The sequence below is a fragment of the Ammospiza caudacuta genome, chromosome Z (genome assembly GCF_027887145.1).
Source record: "Ammospiza caudacuta isolate bAmmCau1 chromosome Z, bAmmCau1.pri, whole genome shotgun sequence".
Taxonomy (NCBI): domain Eukaryota; kingdom Metazoa; phylum Chordata; class Aves; order Passeriformes; family Passerellidae; genus Ammospiza; species Ammospiza caudacuta.
Genome location: NC_080632.1, coordinates 21244890 through 21259811, shown reverse-complemented (window position 1 = coordinate 21259811; position 14922 = coordinate 21244890). Strand labels below are relative to the sequence as shown.

Genomic DNA, 14922 nt, shown 5'->3' with positions numbered 1-14922 from the left:
ATTTTCCAAGGTATTTTCGTACAATTCCTTGTTCTGTTTGCCCTTCTCTAGAAACGCATGACCTGGTTTTCAGGCTGTGGGTAACAGGCCCACACATAGCCTTGTGCTTGTTTCAGGGGAACAGTGGTGGACCTGGCCTGCACAACTCAAGGGTCAGACCTCATGGACCTTGGCTTGGAGAGACTCACCTGGGGCAAGTGGAAGGGCTGTCCAGTGAGCCAGGCCCAGGTGGAAACTCTGCCCCACTGTGGGTGGACAGCTCACCCCTCCTCAGGGGTTAGGGTCTGCCTTTCATGGCTCAGGATGGTGGGGGGGTCACTCAGCTGGACACCTCCACTTGAGGTGTTCCTGGTGCAGTAACCTTGCCTCTGGCAATGAGCAATTGGTTCTCCCTGCTCCGTTCAACAACTGACTGCAGAACTGAGGCGGCCTTGGTTATGTCCCAACACCTCTGGAAAAACCTTTACGTTCCTTGCTGGACTGCAAATCAACGAGCTCTGAAGCAGCTACAATTGCATTTAAATCCATACATGGAAAAACCTCAGTTTGGGGCTACAGTTCTGGGGAAAGAGTGGAAACAAACAAAACACTGGCCTTCATGCAGAGAAAAGAAAAGAACAAACCACAAAACATCCAAACCTGAAAATATTCCTACCCCTGCCCTGCTCTGGGCTGAGAGAACTTCAAGAGGAATAGACAGGTACCAGCAGTCCCTTCCTGCCCATACTGGGTTGTGCCTTGCAATCTGGCTATACCACTTTTGCATCAAGGGGAACTGGTGTCTGAGAATGGGACAGATGGGTTGGACCATGATAAATCCCAGTTTACCTTCAGTGTGGATCTAGCCACCAGTTAGATAATACTCTTTGAGGCACAGCTAAAAAAAAAAAAAAAAAAAAAAAAAAAAAAAAAAAAAACCCAAAAAAAACCAACCTTTTAAGTAAATAATAAAGTCACAAGGAAATTAGGTTTAAGGGCTAATGGAATAATTTTGGACATCAGATTCATAATCAGACGACAGCTTTGAGCCCTATAAAAGATGTTTCCTTGTTGTGAACAACTGTAGCACCTGCGATCCCTCCTGCCGGGGCTGAATAACCAAATACTGGAGCATGCGGTGGTGGTGGCATCACCATCTTGAAAACAAATCCATGCAGCCAGAGCACTGCCTGTGCAGGTGCCTACCTACAGGCAAGCAGCCTTGACATGAGTAACACAAATGGATCAAACCTTGCCTCCTCATCAACTACTAAGGCTCAACATTCACTTTTGAACAAATCTCTGTCCCTCACAATTTGCCCAGACCTCTCTTGTAGCTGGCATCATACTATATTGGTCTATCCAGGAAACCAAGAAATCCAGCCTAAGAGTCTACTATGGAATTACAGAAAGAGAGAGGGACAGGAAAACCAAGAGCAACACAATGGTTATCGACATATTAGAGAGGTAGAACATCAGCAGAGATGAGGCACAGAGTCTGCAGAGACAAGTGCTCTGACCAGAAGCCTGGTGACTTAATGCAGGGCCCTTGTAATTGGGGCCAGAGACAGTGGGCAGGGTAGGCATCAGAAAATGTGCGCAGCGAAATTGCACATAGACATCACCTCACTCTACACCAGAAATTGAGGAGGGGACAAGCTCTGTCAATTTCAGGGCTTCCCTCAGCTAACCTGTGCTGTTAATCAGTGATCCTTTACCACAATTAGCCACTCTAACAGACCAGCACTGGCACCTCTGCTGGACCAGAGCCCTTAAGCCTGTGCCGGAAAACTGCAAGGCTGCTGTCAGTCCAAGATTTCTGGGGATGTTGCTCACAACCCTACTCATTTGCACACTGTTTTGGCTAAAAGAAGCTTTCCCTCCTGCAATTTCCAAAGCACAAGCAGCTCAGAAGGCACAAAACATTCCCAGCAGCAAGGACATGTCGATCTCGCCAACCCTGCTTCAAACTGCCTAAGTGGAAACAAATTAATCGCGTAACATGGTCTCTACATAGCCTTGCATTGGAGGTCCTGCTCCCATATTTTTCTGTCACACAGGAATGGCTTGGTGTCTTCTGATGCAGCAGCCTCCCCAGCAAAACATGGAGCAGAGCTGATAGGAAGTCTTCTATGACTGACACTCAATCTCATAAGCCACAGTCCCCACAGGCAACCCCCAACATCTCCAGTCCAGAAAAATCTCAGGAATGCTGAGATCACCATCTGACAGAGTTTCAGCATATCTGCAACAAAGGTGTGGAAACTATACTCATCTAGGACGTGCCAGAATTGAAGACACTCCATCACAACTGCTGCAAGAAAGGAGACTGTTTCAGTTGACTGGTGGCACATTTTTTTCTGCACTCTCCCACTTCAGCTTCCCAGTTTTTGGCCCCTGCTGGCACCTCCTCCTCCTCATCAGCCATTCCCACCACAAGACCTGTCGTCACTCCTGTATTACTGCTGTCTACAATGGCTTGCCATATTTGTTCTCCTCTAGAAATATTTAACACTTTTTTCAGGCTTCTTTGAGTTACAAGTGAACATTTTGAGGATTTTTTCAGTCTTTTAAAGTTTTTAACTGTGGTGTGTCAGCAGTTCTGGTCATAAACGTTACCCTGCATCCTGCTTAAACCTGTCCAAGATCATAGTTTTATCTGCCTGTTAGAGGGAGCTGCTTGAGTTTCTGTTAATTATAAATATTCTTCTAGGTTTCTGACAAGTTTTATGAGTGTTGGCACAAAAATGAAGCAGTGTCAAGTACCATGCTACTAAAACAGGGACTTAGTTCTGGCAATACCCGTTTAACACGAACACGGACATTTGCTGCTGGGCACGGACCACTTCATGATTTTCCTGGCTAGTTAACTCACTGTTAAACTGGAGGTTGCTGCCCTCTTGCTTTCTGACTGAGGATAGCAGAACCCGCCCCTGTCTTTGGAAAGGCTTTCAAGAACTGCCCAGACACTGGATGTGCTATTGCTGTGATTTAAAAATTATTTTAAGAGAAACAGTGTGCTGTGGTTATGCAAAAATGTTTATGCTTTAACTATTATTTCATGGATTTTAAAAGCTTGTTCCATCTTTCTTTAAGTAATCCTCTGAAATTATAATCAGTTTGGGGAAGAAAACAAATGGCAGTATGGTGCTGTGCTGAGGGCACAGGTTTCTAAGACTGCTCTGCCAGGGCTGCTGAGGACTGTATTGCCAGCAGGTCTTGCTGGGTCTCGCAGGGCAGGGAGGTGGTCCAGCCCATGGAGCAGCAGGGAGCATTGCTGGGAGGAGCAGCAGAAAGGTGCGGGGTGCTGCTCTGCAGGTGCCATTCCCCCCTAGAAGGGAGCACATGCTGGGGAAGCCTTGGCAAGCTGTGTGGGTGGCCCACCACAGGAGGGTCACAAAGGACCCAGGCCCCTGTTGGGGGAAAGCTGGCAGGGGGAGTTTATCTCTCTGAAATTTGCCTGCAAAGGGACACGGGGCAGTCCAAGGCACGGCCCAGCAGCCAGCCTCAGTGGTGCTTGGCTTGAGGTGAGCTGGGGCGTGCTGGTTTCTACTGGGATAAAGTGAGTTTTTTTCACAGTGACTAGAATGATGCTGTGTTTTGGGTTTGTGCTGCACACAGGGTTGATAATATAGAGATATTTTAAGCATTCTTGATCAGGGCTTACACAGAGTCAAGGCCTTTTCTGCTTTTTGTACTACCATGCTGGGGAGGAAGGGATATTCCAGACCATTTGACATCATGCTCAGTATTTAAATCTGTGCACAAGAAGGAGGAAGAACGAGATGTTTGGAGTGATGGCATTTGTGTCTCCAGGTCACCGTGAGATGGGAGGGGGCCCCTGGAGATGGCTGAAGAGCTGCCTGCCCATGGGAAGTGGTGAATGAATTCTTTGGGGAATTTTGCGTATGTGTGTTTTAAATTAGCTTTATGTGTGTTTAAATTTGGTTCTCTGGTGGGGCAGTGTGTGAGTGGCTCTGTGTGGCACTTGGTGCCAGATGGTGTTAAACCAAGACATGGAGGAACAATGTTTCACAAGAGCATTCAGCAGGGGGGAACAAGGCACTGCTCCAGGGCCAGCTCCAGGGGTTCTGAGAGTTGGGCAGTCTTGACGGCAAGGTTCTGCCTGCCCTGAGGAAACAGTGTTACAACTGTCCTGTCAAGTAAGAGCCTGAAATTCATGGCTAAAGGCCAGGCCCCATGGTACTCTGCATGGGGGCACAGTGATGCACTGTGATGGCACAACCCCAGACAGACACCAGGCGTCTTGTCTTGGTGGTGGGGAGCAAAGCCCTCAAGAGCCCAAGGCCCTGCATGCATGAGCACAGAGAATTTGGTGGGGCAGAGTCTGCATGGACTGAAGACTAGGTTGTCAGGAGTTTAGTTCAAGCATGGCCTAAAGAAAAGGGCCATGAAGGCATACAGTGAGAGAAAAGTAAAAGGTAGTTGCAAAGAAGTTCCAAAAGCAGTTCCCAGGCTGATATCTATAAACAATTAGACTCTCTCAGGCATCACTTTATAAACAATAAGGTTCTCAGGCAGTCTTCCCATAACAAGCAAAACACCCTCTCTGGGAAAAGATGGCACCCTGAGAACAGATGTGAAAGTTTTGGGAACCTTTCATATCACAGTGGGAACACTGGTTCTGTGTTGTGTAAACAATTATCGGTATTGTAAAACAAAAGGAGTGGTTAGAGTTTTCTCTGTTAGCCTATCATAAACCTGGATTTTGGAATATGCATGAAGTTAATTAACACTGTTATTTAAAGTGACTGATCGATCAATAAATCGGAGTTCGATGCATTAAAGGATGGTCGTCTCCCCTTCACTTCAACACTAGGTCCCAGACTGGATGGCTTAAGGGGATCTGAAGTGGAAGGAACTGCAGAACAAATCTCTCCTGCACAGCTAGATGGCTTAGTCTTCTGTTCTCTATGCAATAGTACCTTTAACAAAACAAGAGCACAGAACTGGTGACAGGTTTCTCCACTGAAGCTCCACCCTGCTTGCTGAGGATCACAACACTCAGTCCACTCTCATGACATTCAGAGCTGTGGTGCACATACACAGAGGCCCATCTTGAGTGTCCCTGTTCCTGCTGGGGCACTGGCCTCACTCCCTCACCTGCTGCACTCAGCACATCTTTCTTCCCTAGCCCCTCCCCTCAAGCTTCCACTCCTCACACAGCTGCTGGCAGTTCCTCTGGCGTCCTCCCTGTTCCTGACACCTATCTCCTCATGCCCACCTCAGCTACACAACCTCTGGATCTGCTGCCAACATCACCCACCTCCCAGCTGCTGCAAGTTGCTGTCTGGGCAAGTCCAAACAGCTGCTGCTACAGCCACAGTCCACACACAAGGAGTGTCTCCTGCACCTGGGAAGAGCCCTGGCCCTGAGCAAAGCCCTAGCAGATCCACACTGCAGCCCCAAGGCTGCCACTTCCTGCTAGGGCACCTGCCCACTCCGTCAGCACTGTCTGGGGAACTGTCCAAAAAGCACACCCAGAAAAGCACAGCCACAGCAAAGGGACCTTTGGTGAGAAGCAGCAGGAAGGTTATCAGCTGTCAACAGAACACTGTGCTCTCAGGCACAAAATCTGGGGCTGGCTGCTGCTGTCATGAGTGCTCCAAGCACATCTTCCTCCCCACTTCTGGCACCCAGACCCCGGATGGCACATGGAACTCATGCAGGTGGGTGAGGCAGGACATGCCTGCTTTCTGTGGATCTTCCAGAAACAGCAGGAACCACAGCAGGATTAAGCTGTTGTGCTGCTCTGGGCCACTCCACAGATACGCCACCGTGCAAGTGGCACGCCACTGCATTTCCATTCAACGCCAGGCTGACTTCCAACCCAGCCCGGGCCGGAGCCCTCCCCCTGCAGAGGATTACTGCCACAATCACAGCTCCGGAGGACTTAGCACAGCCACAATGGGCAGCAGCAAACACTTTCTCACCACCGTCAGCTGACGGCCCAGGGCGGCCAAAAACAACACAGAAAGAAATGATGGGGCAGCAGCTGACTAAGGCCCCGGGATTAGAGAGGCTCAAACGGGGCTGAAAAGCAGCATGTAGCGCTAGCCCAGCAGAACTGCAGCTCCAGCCCTCAGCTCAGCTCACCCAAACACGGTCAGCCGGCTCCTGGCTCCCAGCACGCCGAGACAGGGCACAAACACTGACACTGCAACACAGAGTCAGGCAAGAGGGAAAGAACAGCCACCTGCGCAACCATCACCCTCAACACACACATCACCTGTCAGGGTAGCTATGGCAGCATCCAAAAAGGTAAAGGGTTGTCTGTCTCTGTCCTGGGGTACAGACCCACAGACCAGTTCTGGGTCTCTGTGCTATGGCACTGTGGCTTGCATCCAGGCATTCACAAACCACAATCTCCACCAACACATTGAAGCACACAAAGAGACCCATCTCTCCATACAGTCTCAGAACAGCCATGCACTTGGAAGATGCCACAACAGGTTACATCTCAGGTAACCCACAGGTGAAAGACACAGCCTTCACTCTGCAAAACTGCACCCTTGATACTCTGCAACCTCAGCTCTGCCTATAAGGTGGTGGCACAGTCTGAAAAGCGGCCCTTCATGGGGCCAGCACTGCTACCTTGCTAGCCATCGCCCCCAAGGAACCTCAGAGATGACCATTTTGCACAGCAGCAGGGCAAGAGAAACTCAGGGATTTCACCAGCATCTCTGAAATTTACCAAACAGCAGCTTCAAAAAGGATCTTTTCTCACAATTAAGACAGGACAATCAAAGCAGAAAAACAACAAAAGAAAGAGATTGCTAAGCAGCAACAGCTTGGCCCAGGGATCTCTCTTCTTGTTCTAGGGTGACCCATGCAGCCCAGGAAAACAAGGGCAATGGATGACGACACTAGAAGCCAGGCAACCCCTCCAGCAGTGCTCTCCAGCTCATTCTTCCCCCTCCTCTTTGGCAAACCCAGCACCTTTGCTGGGCTGGCTCAGCACAGAGCCACTGCTAGGAGGGCCTCTCCTTCTGAGGGAGAGCTCTCCTACCCCAGGAACTCCTACTTACGGATCAGACAGTGTACCTGCTGCACAGCCAGCACTGATAAAAACAGCAATCCAGCAGTATCAGAGCTTGAACAGGCAGTTTTGTCTATGCTTGAACTCAAACAGGCACACAGCGCATATGCAATATGACTGCACAGAGGCAAAGAATCCTTTCTTCTTTCTCCATGTTCCAAAGGAGTACACAAAACATTCAGAAGCAGTCCCAGCTGTGACCAGACAATGCCAATGCACATCTACACGCACTAGCCCTGTTCATTATGTGGCCAGGGCAGAGTCCTTTAGTATGTGTTTCCATAGATGGATTAGAATAGACCTTGAGAAATCTGAGACTGTCATTTGCCTGAAAATCACCTCAGAAGATGGACAGGAAGAGGATTGGCATGTGAACATGAAGCTCAACCTCCAACAAAAGGATGTGGCCTGGAGTGAACCTTGCCCTGTGTAGACCACACAGTAGTCTGCCATGCAGCCTTTTTGCCTTGCTCAGCAGTTCTGCATCTATCCAACCTGTCAGAGCCACGTGCACAATGATGGCTGAAAAGCTCTGCAACACTGCAATGCTCATAATGATCCACTTGCCCTTTCCTGAGGAGTTCTGGTCCTTATGGGCCTTGCAGTAACTCTGGCCCAACAGGAGAGATGCCATTGCATGCTAAGACTCCGGTGTTTTAACTGCAAAGATAATGCAGCTGTAAAGAATGACATGTAGACTTTTGGAGGAGACTCTTATAGTTTTTCCACATTATTCCAGGCACATGATCCTCCAACACAGGGATTTTGTTCTGGCCTTCTGTTTTTTCAGCCTGTGATGCTCGTGTCTGGTAGGGCCATGGCATGCCCAGAGCCTGCCCCAGGGCTCTGCATGACCATCCCACTGCGCTCTGCCCAGGCATGGAGCCTTCTCAGCCTGGATCGAGGGACAGACCTCGAGCCATGTTCTGGGGACATGTCACGGTGCTTGCTGAGGCCTGCCTGGCAGCCACCTCACACAGCTCCACAGCCCTCGGGCACGTCCCAGTGTCCTGTGACACCTCCTGGCTGCTCCCCAAACAGCTCGGTGCTTTTCTACAGCCACGCAAAGCAGAAGGCCTGAAGCTACCTTTTATCCTTGTGCAATGCATTTCATCCACATCTACAGATTCATTCCATCAGCTCTCAAGAAAGACTGCTTTACCTACCTCAGGCTTATGATTTTACCATTACAAATCTCTCATTCATATACCTTTAGAAATGTCTATAATTAGTGGATCTAAGTATGAATCTACTGATTCATTCCTTCTTACAGACAACTCTAAATATCTACATACCCTATGCATGAGCTGCATATAAATATTTTGATATCTGAGTACTTCCTGGTACAAGGACGCAGGAGCTGCAACACTGAACAAAATGGCATCTCCCTCCCACAAAATGGTGGCAGGAACCTTCCAGCCAGGGCTCCGGCCCAGGAAGCCTGGGCAGCGCGGGAGGCGCTTTCAAGGCCAGGGCCAGCGCTACCCAAAGCCCTCCCAGCCCCCCAACTCACAGGCCTGCACACACTTGGGGCTTCTCCAGGAACACCCAGCTGCGCCCTTGGGACCTTGGGGAGCGCCAGGCACAAGTGCTGCGGGGCAGGCTCTGTGCTCCCAGCTGGGCCTTCTCCTCCCAGGCGTCGCTCACCGCAGGGGCACTCCCACCACGGGAACCTCCCTGCCACGGCCGCACACCAAAGCCACGGAGCTCTCGCGCAACCCAGCAACAACCCTGCTCTCCAAGTGTGTGCTGCACACAGGCTCCACTCCAACCCTGAGCACAGCACACTGGTGCACCTCAAACGCCTCGTCCTCGCCCCCAGCAGCTCACGTGCAACATGAGCACAGCCAGTGCTGCGGGACAAGGCCACCTCACTCTCCTCAAGACCCTCCAGCTCTAGGCACAGCACCAGAGTGCCCCTCCTCCAGCACACCAAGGCCAGTGACTGCTGCCCACCTACCTGCACAAGGCTCTCTCACATCTGCAGCGCTGCCACCAGGGGCCCCATGAGAGGCTGGTGTGTCCTGTTCTCCCCAAAGAGACCCTCTCCCATCACCGCTTCCCTTCCTGGGGAGCTCACCAACTGGGCAACAACACACCAACTCCAAAAGGAAGAGAAATGCCAACCTCAGCACATTTCAGATGCCACTACACACACTTCTGGCTCTCCCTTCCTGCACCCAACCCCACGACGGTCCAGCTCCGGGGCCACACAAGGAGGCACAGCATCAAGTCCTCTTATGCACCCTTCCTTGAACAGTTTCACTTTATGCACGCACAGCACTTCACTAACCCAGCCGCACCTCTTGCTCTGTACGCTTATGGTCGCACACAGGTACACCCATGTCCCTGCACCCAGACAGACAGCACGGCCAGTACGCCTCTTCACACACACGTGGCCCCTGAACCCTGCCATTTCTGCCCTTGCCGCTCCAGCGGGTTTCACCCACCGATCCTGCAACAATCCCTCAGCAGCAGCTGCCCTCACAGCCGCCCTCTGCTCAACACAGGCACTGCCCAGGAGGAGCAGCACACACTGAACCTGCACATCTCCACACAGCAGTGGGCAAATCTACACTGGGCACTTGCATCCTTCTCTTATCCTTTCAGAGACCTTGCAGCTGGTGCACCGAGCTTCAAAGAATCAGGAGATGTGACTGCTACCTGCCAGAAAAAGACTCAGGAATTCTCCACCTATTGGACCCACTCATTTTGGAGATGTCTTGCACCACAGAAATGCAGAAGTCTCATCTTGGATTTAAAACTTTGATGTTAAAAGCATTCAAAATCCTGTTCTCCTATGTCTATCTGTCCATCATCCCATCCTGAGGTTGTCACAGGTTCTTTTGGTTGCTGCAGCATGAAAGAAAATGAGGAGAGTAGACCTGCACTGTCACTCGCAGTACTTTTGGAAACCTGGCTGACTTATGCAGGTTTTAGTCCTGTGCAGTCCAACAATCCATAACCACAGTGTACTTGGGGCACTTTGAGAAGTAAAAAAATGTCAAAAAAAATAGTACAAAGAATCTTTAAAGAAAGAGCTTCAGCCATAAGCTGGCTGCAGCACACATACCCCCTTCTAGCAGTTGAAGACAGTACTGTAACAATATGCATATTCTAGAAGCCACTTAGGAGATTCACAACTGTATTGTGATTCTGTAATATATTGGAAATGCTACAGTCTGCAAAATTTAATGTGCATGTTTACTGCAACTGTCATATCTCCCTAATAAATGGAAAGCCCTAGTAAATTAAAATAGCCTCAAATGAGTAAACTTTGTATTAAACATTGGATCTTCAATGTGCAGATTTTCTAAAAATGCTTTGTCAGAGCATACTGGACACTGGCAGCAAGCAGTCTCTGGAGGCTGCAGCAGTCACAGCAGAAGGTGGGAACCCCGTGCAGGCCCCTTGCTGAACCCTGTGAGGTTCAGCAGCTCCACCACTGTCCTGGCATGTGCCCCTCTGTGGGGCCAGCCTCTGGCTTTGGCAGACCTCCACTATTTGGTGACCACTCATCTTGGCCTGATGCTTCTCCCACTCTGGCTGTCAGAAGTGACCATCTACAGAGAGAGGAATGCTGTTGCAGGCAACATGCAGGGTGGGAGGATCCTTTGATAAAGGAGCAGCTGAGCAGCTCTCCATAACTAATAACCCCTTGCATGGGGAACAAATCAGCTGTGTCCTTGGAATGCTGGACAGCACAGTGAAATCTGAAGCTGTGGGTCTACAGATTTCAAGAAGGCAGTAGTGCCCAAGGTGCCTATGCAGATGCACACCACCTGGAAATTGGCAGCAACCTGGATATCGGCTGGGCAAGCAGAGCCCTCCTGAGCAGGGCTGCAGCCCCATGGCAGTGCAGGCAGGCACCCACCAGCAGCTCCTCAGTGGGACATGCAGCTGTGGAGTGGTTTTTGTACAAGGTGACAAGAGAGAGCTCCACCTGCAGAACTAAATTCAGTGGGTTTTGGTACTCTGAAATTGAGGCATTTAAGTGAATTAATTAAAGATCTGCAGGAGTACTGCATACAGTTCTGGTGCCCTCAACCCAAGAAAGACATGGAACTATTGGAACAAATCCAGACGAGGTCCACAAAGTTGCTGAAAGGACTGGGCACTTTCCCTATGAAGACAGGCTCAGAAACTTGGGGGCTGAAGAAAACAAAGTTGTATGGAAACCTCATTGCAACCAGTATCTGAAGGGTCGTATGAGGAAGCCAAAAAGGCACAGTCAGGAACTGCAGCAGCAGGACAAGCATAATCAGGTACTAACTGAAAGACGGGAAATTTAGGTTAGATATTAAGAGGAAATTGTGTGCTGTGAAGGCAGCGAGACATTGTGACAAACTCCCCAGAGAAGCTGTGATGCCCCAACACCGGCATCTTTCAAGGCCAGGCTGGATAAGGCCTTGAGCAACGTGTTCCAGTGGGAGGTGTCCCTGCCCATGGCCGAGGGACTTGATCATTACGGCCCTTTCTAACCCCTTAACATTCTATGATCCTCTGCAGAAGAGAATTTGACGCTCTAACGGAGCTGTTATTCCTCAGCCGCTCCCTCTGGAAGGCGACTTTGGCTGCTGCCTTGTGACAGGACTGAGACTTCATCGGTTCCGTAAGACGGCGGCAGGGCGGCCTGAGGCGGCACAGGCGCGGCCGGATGCCAGCCCCGCCGAGCCCAGCTCGGGTCCCGCCCGGCTCCCGCGGCCGAGGGCACACGTGGCCCTTGACGGGAGCGGCACGGCACGGCGCTGCGCAGGCGCCCGGGGCCGGAGCGGGCGGGGCGGAGGCGGCGGTCGGGCCGGGCGGGGCGGCCCGGGCCGGTTGGGCGGTGGCGCGGGGAGCGGCCGCGCAGCCCCTCATTCCGCGGCCCCGCGCAGGGAGGCGGCGGCTCCGCCCGGCTCCGGCCCGGCCCGGCCCGCGGCGGCGGCCCGAAGAAGCTGTGGCCGGTGCCTGAGAGTCCTGGGTGGAGGAAGTGGAAAGGAAGGAGTGGAGCCCCGCCGGGCGTAAGTTCTCGCGGTCTGAGGGAAAAGGCAGCGCGGAGGGACGGGCGCTGCCAGCCAGCGGGGGGCTGTTCCTCCTCAGTGCTTGCGCGGTGACAGAGAAAGTGTCCCGTCTTCAGCGGGTTAGTGGATGCTTTCTGCCTTCGGAGACGCGTTCCCCGGGAGAGTGTTTGTAGTCTGCGGAAAGCGAGGCTACCAGGGAGTGCATCCCCTCCCTGCGGGAGAGCTGTCCGCATTTCCTCTTTTCCTTAGCCTGGCTAATGATCCCGAGCGCGGATCATCCGTTCTGAGCGTTCCGAGGGAAGTTTCGGTTCACTTGCTGGCCGAGGTGGTTTGAACGATGTGCGTTGACTTAGTGATGATGAGGCAGCTCGGGCTCCGTTTCCAGTGAAGTGTCCTGCTGTCTGGAGGCAGTGAACCGCCGGGAAAATGTCATAACTGCTGAATGACCTCATATTAAAGCAGCTTAACTCAAAAACGATTTTTAAAAATGCTTCGGAAGGTACTCTGAGCTGTGTAGCTTTCTGTTAATGTATCGATGTTGTCACCATTACTGCCTTGCAAGTCTGTGTAATTGCTGACTATAGGAATGGGAAGATTGTAAGGTGTGGGTTGAGACTGGATTCAGTTTGACCTTTGTACCCTAGTACCTGTCGACTCGTTTAACTTGTCCTCGTGACTACTCCTTACGATACAGTTTAGGAGATGGACTTTATAATATGCTGTTTGCTATTTCTGATATATTTCAACTATTGCATTGGTATGCAACTAACATGTCTGATATTGAAATGATGTCATGCCCCCGTGATCCACAGTTTCTTCTTTTAGTGTAGTTTTTCTTCGGAATCAACTTTTTAAACTGCCATTCCAGGTTATTTTATATTTTCTTCATCACTCCTTGATGTAGTGCATATACCGGTAATTTTACCTGAGTAGGAAAATAAACTCAGAAGGTTTAGGCAAGAGAATTTTCAAGAGCCATGTTAGCCAAATAAGAAATTATGTCTACAGTTTAAAAGAGACAGTAGGAAAAAAGGCCTCAAAATTTTCCTATCAGCTTTTCCATGTTTCTAGAATGAATATAGCTTGAAAAACGGGTATAGACAGAAATGCATTTTTTGCTCCATTGTTCTCAATGCTTGAGTGTTTGGGATTATTTATATGATCAGGACTTTACATTACACAAAACTTACACAGGTTTCTGTGGCACATGATGTCATTTGAAACTGAATGAGTCCAAAGGAGATATATGAAACTCGTGTGTTTTTTTCTTCTGGCAGGTAGCAGTCACATCTCCTGATTCTTTGAAGCTCGGTGCACCAGCTGCAAGGTCTCTGAAAGGATAAGAGAAGGATGCAAGTGCCCAGTGTAGATTTGCCCACTGCTGTGTGGAGATGTGCAGGTTCAGTGTGTGCTGCTCCTCCTGGGCAGTGCCTGTGTTGAGCAGAGGGCGGCTGTGAGGGCAGCTGCTGCTGAGGGATTGTTGCAGGATCGGTGGGTGAAACCCGCTGGAGCGGCAAGGGCAGAAATGGCAGGGTTCAGGGGCCACGTGTGTGTGAAGAGGCGTACTGGCCGTGCTGTCTGTCTGGGTGCAGGGACATGGGTGTACCTGTGTGCGACCATAAGCGTACAGAGCAAGAGGTGCGGCTGGGTTAGTGAAGTGCTGTGCGTGCATAAAGTGAAACTGTTCAAGGAAGGGTGCATAAGAGGACTTGATGCTGTGCCTCCTTGTGTGGCCCCGGAGCTGGACCGTCGTGGGGTTGGGTGCAGGAAGGGAGAGCCAGAAGTGTGTGTAGTGGCATCTGAAATGTGCTGAGGTTGGCATTTCTCTTCCTTTTGGAGTTGGTGTGTTGTTGCCCAGTTGGTGAGCTCCCCAGGAAGGGAAGCGGTGATGGGAGAGGGTCTCTTTGGGGAGAACAGGACACACCAGCCTCTCATGGGGCCCCTGGTGGCAGCGCTGCAGATGTGAGAGAGCCTTGTGCAGGTAGGTGGGCAGCAGTCACTGGCCTTGGTGTGCTGGAGGAGGGGCACTCTGGTGCTGTGCCTAGAGCTGGAGGGTCTTGAGGAGAGTGAGGTGGCCTTGTCCCGCAGCACTGGCTGTGCTCATGTTGCACGTGAGCTGCTGGGGGCGAGGACGAGGCGTTTGAGGTGCACCAGTGTGCTGTGCTCAGGGTTGGAGTGGAGCCTGTGTGCAGCACACACTTGGAGAGCAGGGTTGTTGCTGGGTTGCGCGAGAGCTCCGTGGCTTTGGTGTGCGGCCGTGGCAGGGAGGTTCCCGTGGTGGGAGTGCCCCTGCGGTGAGCGACGCCTGGGAGGAGGAGGCCCAGCTGGGAGCACAGAGCCTGCCCCGCAGCACTTGTGCCTGGCGCTCCCCAAGGTCCCAAGGGCGCAGCTGGGTGTTCCTGGAGAAGCCCCAAGTGTGTGCAGGCCTGTGAGTTGGGGGGCTGGGAGGGCTTTGGGTAGCGCTGGCCCTGGCCTTGAAAGCGCCTCCCGCGCTGCCCAGGCTTCCTGGGCCGGAGCCCTGGCTGGAAGGTTCCTGCCACCATTTTGTGGGAGGGAGATGCCATTTTGTTCAGTGTTGCAGCTCCTGCGTCCTTGTACCAGGAAGTACTCAGATATCAAAATATTTATATGCAGCTCATGCATAGGGTATGTAGATATTTAGAGTTGTCTGTAAGAAGGAATGAATCAGTAGATTCATACTTAGATCCACTAATTATAGACATTTCTAAAGGTATATGAATGAGAGATTTGTAATGGTAAAATCATAAGCCTGAGGTAGGTAAAGCAGTCTTTCTTGAGAGCTGATGGAATGAATCTGTAGATGTGGATGAAATGCATTGCACAAGGATAAAAGGTAGCTTCAGGCCTTCTGCTTTGCGT

The 14922-nt window shown here is 51.1% G+C and overlaps 1 protein-coding gene across 1 annotated transcript in view; it reads left to right on the top strand.

Annotated features, from left to right (window-relative positions):
- Positions 1 to 11922: 11922 nt before the first annotated feature.
- TDRD7 (tudor domain containing 7) overlaps positions 11923 to 14922 on the top strand; it is a 46651-nt gene continuing 43651 nt past the window's right edge. Inside the window, exon 1 of the mRNA XM_058823401.1 lies at positions 11923 to 12042. The gene's annotated coding sequence lies outside the window, so the exon portion shown is untranslated. The remainder of the gene's footprint in view (positions 12043 to 14922) is intronic.